The sequence below is a fragment of the Ipomoea nil genome, unplaced genomic scaffold, assembly GCF_001879475.1.
Source record: "Ipomoea nil cultivar Tokyo-kokei standard unplaced genomic scaffold, Asagao_1.1 scaffold2821, whole genome shotgun sequence".
In the NCBI taxonomy this organism is placed as follows: domain Eukaryota; kingdom Viridiplantae; phylum Streptophyta; class Magnoliopsida; order Solanales; family Convolvulaceae; genus Ipomoea; species Ipomoea nil.
Genome location: NW_017619249.1, coordinates 320,688 through 326,632, shown reverse-complemented (window position 1 = coordinate 326,632; position 5,945 = coordinate 320,688). Strand labels below are relative to the sequence as shown.

The window sequence follows — 5,945 nt, the reverse complement described above, 5'->3', positions numbered from 1 at the left end:
TAACCCAGTAGATAATGTTTCTTCTCATAAGATGTTTACGGTTTAATAAACAAAAAAAAAAAAAAAAAAACGAATCACTAGAAAATTTGATTGCAAAATGTTCATAAATGTATGTCTACTAAAAAATTTACAAGTCTACCCAAATCAACCAAAAATGAAATGTACATGTTTATTTACTTCAGAAGCGTACAGCCTTCCAGCAAAGTGTCTTTACAACTACAATCTTGGTTTAGAGGGATGTCGTGATAAAATAACTTTACAACTTCCAATACAAATCTCCACAATAATCTATACGATAATATCGAGCAAAATGATTTTAAAAATTTCAATAACAAGCTCCACGATAATCTTTGTGATAATACCATTATCCAAAATAATCTCTCCGATATGAAAATTGTTTTTCACTTACAACAAACAATGAAGAATCGTAATTATTAAAATCATTATTAATACCAGATAAACCGAATAAATTTATATAACACATGTATGCCACTAGCTGCTATACACACAAAATTTGTTCCCAGCAACAACAATGCTTGTTAAATGATTAACTCAAAACACAATCGCTTATAGACGTCAGTAAGTGTTAGGAACACCTGCACCGGATGGAAAGCAGCAGCGCACCCGGTAGCGATGCTACCGCCGCCGCCATCTCATTAACTCCATCGTCTGAAGAAGTGACCCGGTTTACCGTCGTGTTATCCCGGCGATACCAGCACTTGCTCGATAAAACTTTGCCGCACTTTCTGTGCCGCTGGATTGCATTCCTTGCCCTAGCTTTGGTCTATGTGGTGCGAGTATTCCTGCTTCAAGGGTTCTACAACGTCTCATACGCCCTCGGCATCTATATCCTTAACCCCCTCATCGGATTTCTCTCCCCTTAGGTTGACCCGGAACTTGATTCTGCAAATGGACCACCCTGCCCACCCAGGAATCAGACGAGTTCCGCCCCTTTGTTCGTCGCCTTCCTGAATTCAAATTCTGGTATTCGATTACAAAGGCATTCTGCATTGCTATGGTGATGACATTCTTCAGTCTGTTTGATGTGCCTGTGTTTTGGCCAATCCTCCTTTTCTATTGGATTGTATTGTTCACGCTTACTATGAGGAGGCGGATATTGCACATGATGAAATACAAATATTTGTCGTTTTCTTTTGGGAAACAGCGTTATGATGGGAAGAAAGCACCTTCAACTCCTTTAAGTGAAAGTGAGAATGTCTAGATTCAGGATCCTTCCATCTACTGACAAAAATGAGGAGCAGATGATATCAAGCTTGAAGGAAGCCTCGATTTTAACTTAAATGTAAAGCATAGCTGTATGGACTATCCTTGTATCCTATTGTGATGCAGACCGTGAATTAACAAGAATTGAAGCAAAGGTTAGCCTTTCCCCCCAACAAAAATGATTAACTACACATGCGATAGCTCTCTAGTCAAAAAGTAGAAATCTATCTGCATTCTTTAGTCCTACGCTACAAAATGATGACAAAATATGAGTAGGTAAAAATGAATTAATCATCTACCAGTGGCATCGTTTCAAGTACATACTACTGAAATTTTGAGTCTGCGAAAAATCATAAACGTGTATCGCATGAACTTATCCCACAGCCACAATAATCTACATTCAAAATAGATGTTTAATTTTTTTTTTTTTTTTGTAAAATAATAGATATTTAATTAATTTGGTTGATTCTTAATAATTTGTTTTGAGTTTTAAAAATTGGGGGTTACAAATAGTATCAGAGCAGTTTGAACCTTTAGAATATACGAAACAGGGGTAAAATGTGGTATCAGAGCTTAAATTGTGAAATCTTGGTTATAAGAAATAGAATTAATTAGGTTCTGATACCTGCCTTTGCACTTTTTTCTTTATGTTTCTGTAAAAACAACAACAACAACAACAACAACAATAATAATAATTAAATTCTACTGGTGACCCTACAAACTCTCGTTTGGTAAATTAAATTGTACATACTTACATTACATTTGTATTTATAATTTCTCCGAACTAACATGTACAAAATGCAGTTCTTTTTCCCAGTCATTACAACTGATCAAATATATGTCATATGCATTGATTTGGATGTTTATCATACATGCATACACATACTTGACAACTCTTCTGCTGATGGTGCTGTTATTGCCAAATATGGTGATATACCATTTCTTTTGGTGAGTACTAAGTCACACATTTTAAATCATTTTATTAAGTGTAGTTTTTTCTGTTTTTAATGCTTTTCTATTTATTTGCAGAAAGACTACTTTGTGAGATATTTGAACCAAAGGGATTCATACAGTGCTGCAAACAGACTTAAAAAGATTACACCTGAGAGAATGCTAATGCAATGGAGTGATACCGAGAAGAAAGATGATTGTGGTGTATTTACAATGTGCCACATGCAAACATACATGGGGGATGGAGTGTCTGGTTTTCAAAGTGACAGCAGTAAAAATAAACCATCAGATCTCGCAGACCTCAGGGTCAAATACATTACAACAATTTTAACTGCTGAAATCAATGAACTGTCTGAAAAAAACATGGAAAAGGCTGGTATTAAAGACGAAAAATAGTAAATATTTTTGAGTGTTAAAGGAGAAAGATGATTGTGGTGTATTTACAATGTGCCACATGCAAACATACATGGGGGATGAAGTGTCTGGTTTTCAAAGTGACAGCAGTAAAAATAAACCATCAGATCTTGCAGACCTCAGGGTCAAATACATTATAGCAATTTTAACTGTTGAAATCAATGAACTATCTGAAAAAAACATGGAAAAGGATGGTATTAAAGACGAAAAATAATAAATATTTTTGAGTGTTAAAGGTTTTATTACATTACAGTATTTCAGCATCTTGATATAAACTCCTTTGGTTTTGAAACACATTAATATATATTTTTCACGCAACTTATATTTTGGATGGACGCATATTAAAAATCACCTTATTAATTCATACAATTGATAATCATAATATGCGTCCACTTAGCGTGCGTTCATTTTCGTGATAAATAAGTAATTGAAAGAAAATAAAATAAAAAAATAAACATGAAAAATCTTAACATGTTTATAAACCAAAGTTAATATGTGTTAATATTCGGTATTAAAAATTACATTACAACTTGCGTAAGTTCATATCTTAATGTGCGTTCATTTGCATACTAAAATAACATGGAAAATAATAATTATTAAAAATAAATATAAAAAAAGAATACAAATAAATTAATGTGCGTTCAAATTCACCATTACGTGTGAGTTATTAAAGTACAACGTGCTCTGATACGACTTTTTACCAATGTTTCGTATATTCCAAAGGCTCAAACGGCTCTGATACCATTTGTAACACCCAATTTTTAAAATCCAAAACAAATTATTAAGAATCAACCAAATTAATTAAACATCTATATTTCCTAAAAATAAAATAAAATTAAACATCTATTTTGATTGCATATTGTTGTGGCTGTGGGATAAGTTCATGCGATGCACGTTTATGATTTTTTTCCAAACTCAAAATTTCAGTTGTATGTACTTGAAACCAAGCCACTGGTGGGTGATTAATTCCTTCTTTTCTAATCCATATTTTGTCATCATTTTGTAGTGTAGGACTGAAGAATGCAAATAGATTTCTACCTTTCGACTAAAGAGCTACCGCATGTGTAGTTAATCCTTTAACAAGCATTCTTGTTGCTCGAACAAATTTTGTATGAATGTAACAGCTAGTGGCATACATGTGTTTTATAAATTTATTTGTTTATCTGCTCAGCATTCTTTATGAACTTCTTTATAATTTCATCAATTTTGCCTATTTTGATGTCTTTTTTGAAGATGGCAGTGACAGAGATAGAGGTCATGGTAGTTGCGACGGTGGATGTGGTTGTTGAGGCTGTGGTGCATGCCTGATATGCCATGAAATAGCCTTATATTGTTGTTAGGAATAAAGTGTAATGGTTTTGATATGCCAAATTTGTATTTGTAGATCCCCCAATTTTATTTCATAGGTCTAGTAGAGTCTTAGACCATGATCGGGAAATTATTTAATTATGAAAAGAGAAAAACAGAGGAAAATGGATGAAAATAGAAGAAGAAGATATAAAGCCGAAAATCAAGAATTTGTCTGGAGAAAATGTCAAATTGAAGAAGAAGATGAAAGATATGAAATCACGTCAATGCTACTCAAAGAAGATATCCCAGAAGAATTTTCTTGAATAAAATTAATATTGGAAGAATGCATGAAATTGACTTGGAGATCAAGCATCTATGGAAAGAAAGAAGTACATCAAATGTGATTGGAGATTTAATCAAAAGTTGTACGGACGAAGTGGATGATGCTTGATATATTATCCGAAATGACTCAAGTTCAAAACTCACCATCAACAATTTTACAAGGTAAAATTTGAGAAGTCAAATTAAATTAATCTGATGGAGTTGGGCGCTAGTTTAAGCTTTGGGCGCCAATTACAAGTGGAAATTGGGAAGCAATTTCACTTGGGTGGCAATTGAGATGCAATTGCACTTGGGAGCCAATTCCTTTGCAATTTCACTTGGAGCCAATTCAAAGGAATTGGGAGTCGATTTCATAGCAATTGAAATTGGGAGCATGGAAATCAAAATCAATTGAAATTGGGAGCATGGAAATCAAAATCAATTGAAATTGGGAGCAAGTTGTTTCACATGGAAATCAATTCACATATTGAAATTGGGAGCAAGTTGTTTCACATGGAAATCAATTCAATATGTGAATATGGGAGACAATGTAGAATTGGAATTGGCTCCTTTCAAAGTTGGGGACGGAATTGGCTCCTTTCAAAGTTGGGGACCGATTCAAAGAAGACAATTCAATATGGGAGACAATGTAGAATTGGAATTGGCTCCTTTCAAAGTTGGGGACCGATTCAAAGAAGACATGGAGATCAAATTGAATTGAGATGAAATTCAATGGCTCCTTTCAAAGTTGGGGACCGATTCAAAGAAGACATATGGGAGACAATGTAGAATTGGAATTGGCTCCTTTCAAAGTTGGGGACCGATTCAAAGAAGACATGGAGATCAAATTGAATTGAGATGAAATTCAATGGCTCCTTTCAAAGTTGGGGACCGATTCAAAGAAGACATGGAGATCAAATTGAATTGAGATGAAATTCAATACCAGGAGAAGTCTGGGAGCCAATTTCAAAGTCAAGCACCAGGAGCAGTTGGGAGCCAATTGCAAGTCAACAGGAGCAGTTGGGAGCCAATTGCAAGTCAAAGTCAATTGGGAGCCAATTACAATGGAGAAAGCCAATTGCAAGTCAAAGTCAATTGGGAGCCAATTACAATGGAGAAATTCAAATTGGGTGCCAATTACAAGCCAATTGAAATTGGGTGGAAGTTCAAAGCCAGTTTGAAGTCTGAGAACACCCAGACGTGAGAATGAAGAAGATGAGGATGAACTTACAGTGAAAATATTCTCACAAGGAAAAATACTAGTTTTGACTAAGATATTTTCCACTCAACGTAAAACCAGAGGAGTATCAGATGAAATTTGGGAGCTCATTTACATGGAGATAAAACTCCATCAACGGCTAGCTTATCTCTTTCTGACATTTTTGCAGAAGATAAGATAAGATCTCTGACAAAAGATACAAGATTTCAAAAATGAGAGCGTCTCTTTCCAACGGACAGATTCTCATTACCAGCTATAAAATGATGAAGATATGAAGACTTGAAGACAGGGGGAACTTACGAACAAGAGAGCAGAAAATTCGAAACTCATCAAGAGATCGAATAGAGCAATTAAGCTTGAAAGAGCATAGAGCAAAAATCTCATTTGGTACAGAGCATACCAAAAATCTTCAAGTGAGAAGTGAGAAAAGAAAAAGAACTCAGAGAGCTTCAAAAGAGAAATATTCTGAGAGTTCTTAAACAGAGCAAAGCAGAGCAAAAATATCAAGTGCTTTACTTGATATATT

The 5,945-nt window shown here is 34.6% G+C and overlaps 1 pseudogene; it reads left to right on the top strand.

Moving 5' to 3' along the window:
* The first annotated feature begins 605 nt into the window (after nt 1–605).
* Nucleotides 606–1,393, top strand: LOC109158523 (annotated as a pseudogene).
* The last annotated feature ends 4,552 nt before the right edge of the window (nt 1,394–5,945 follow it).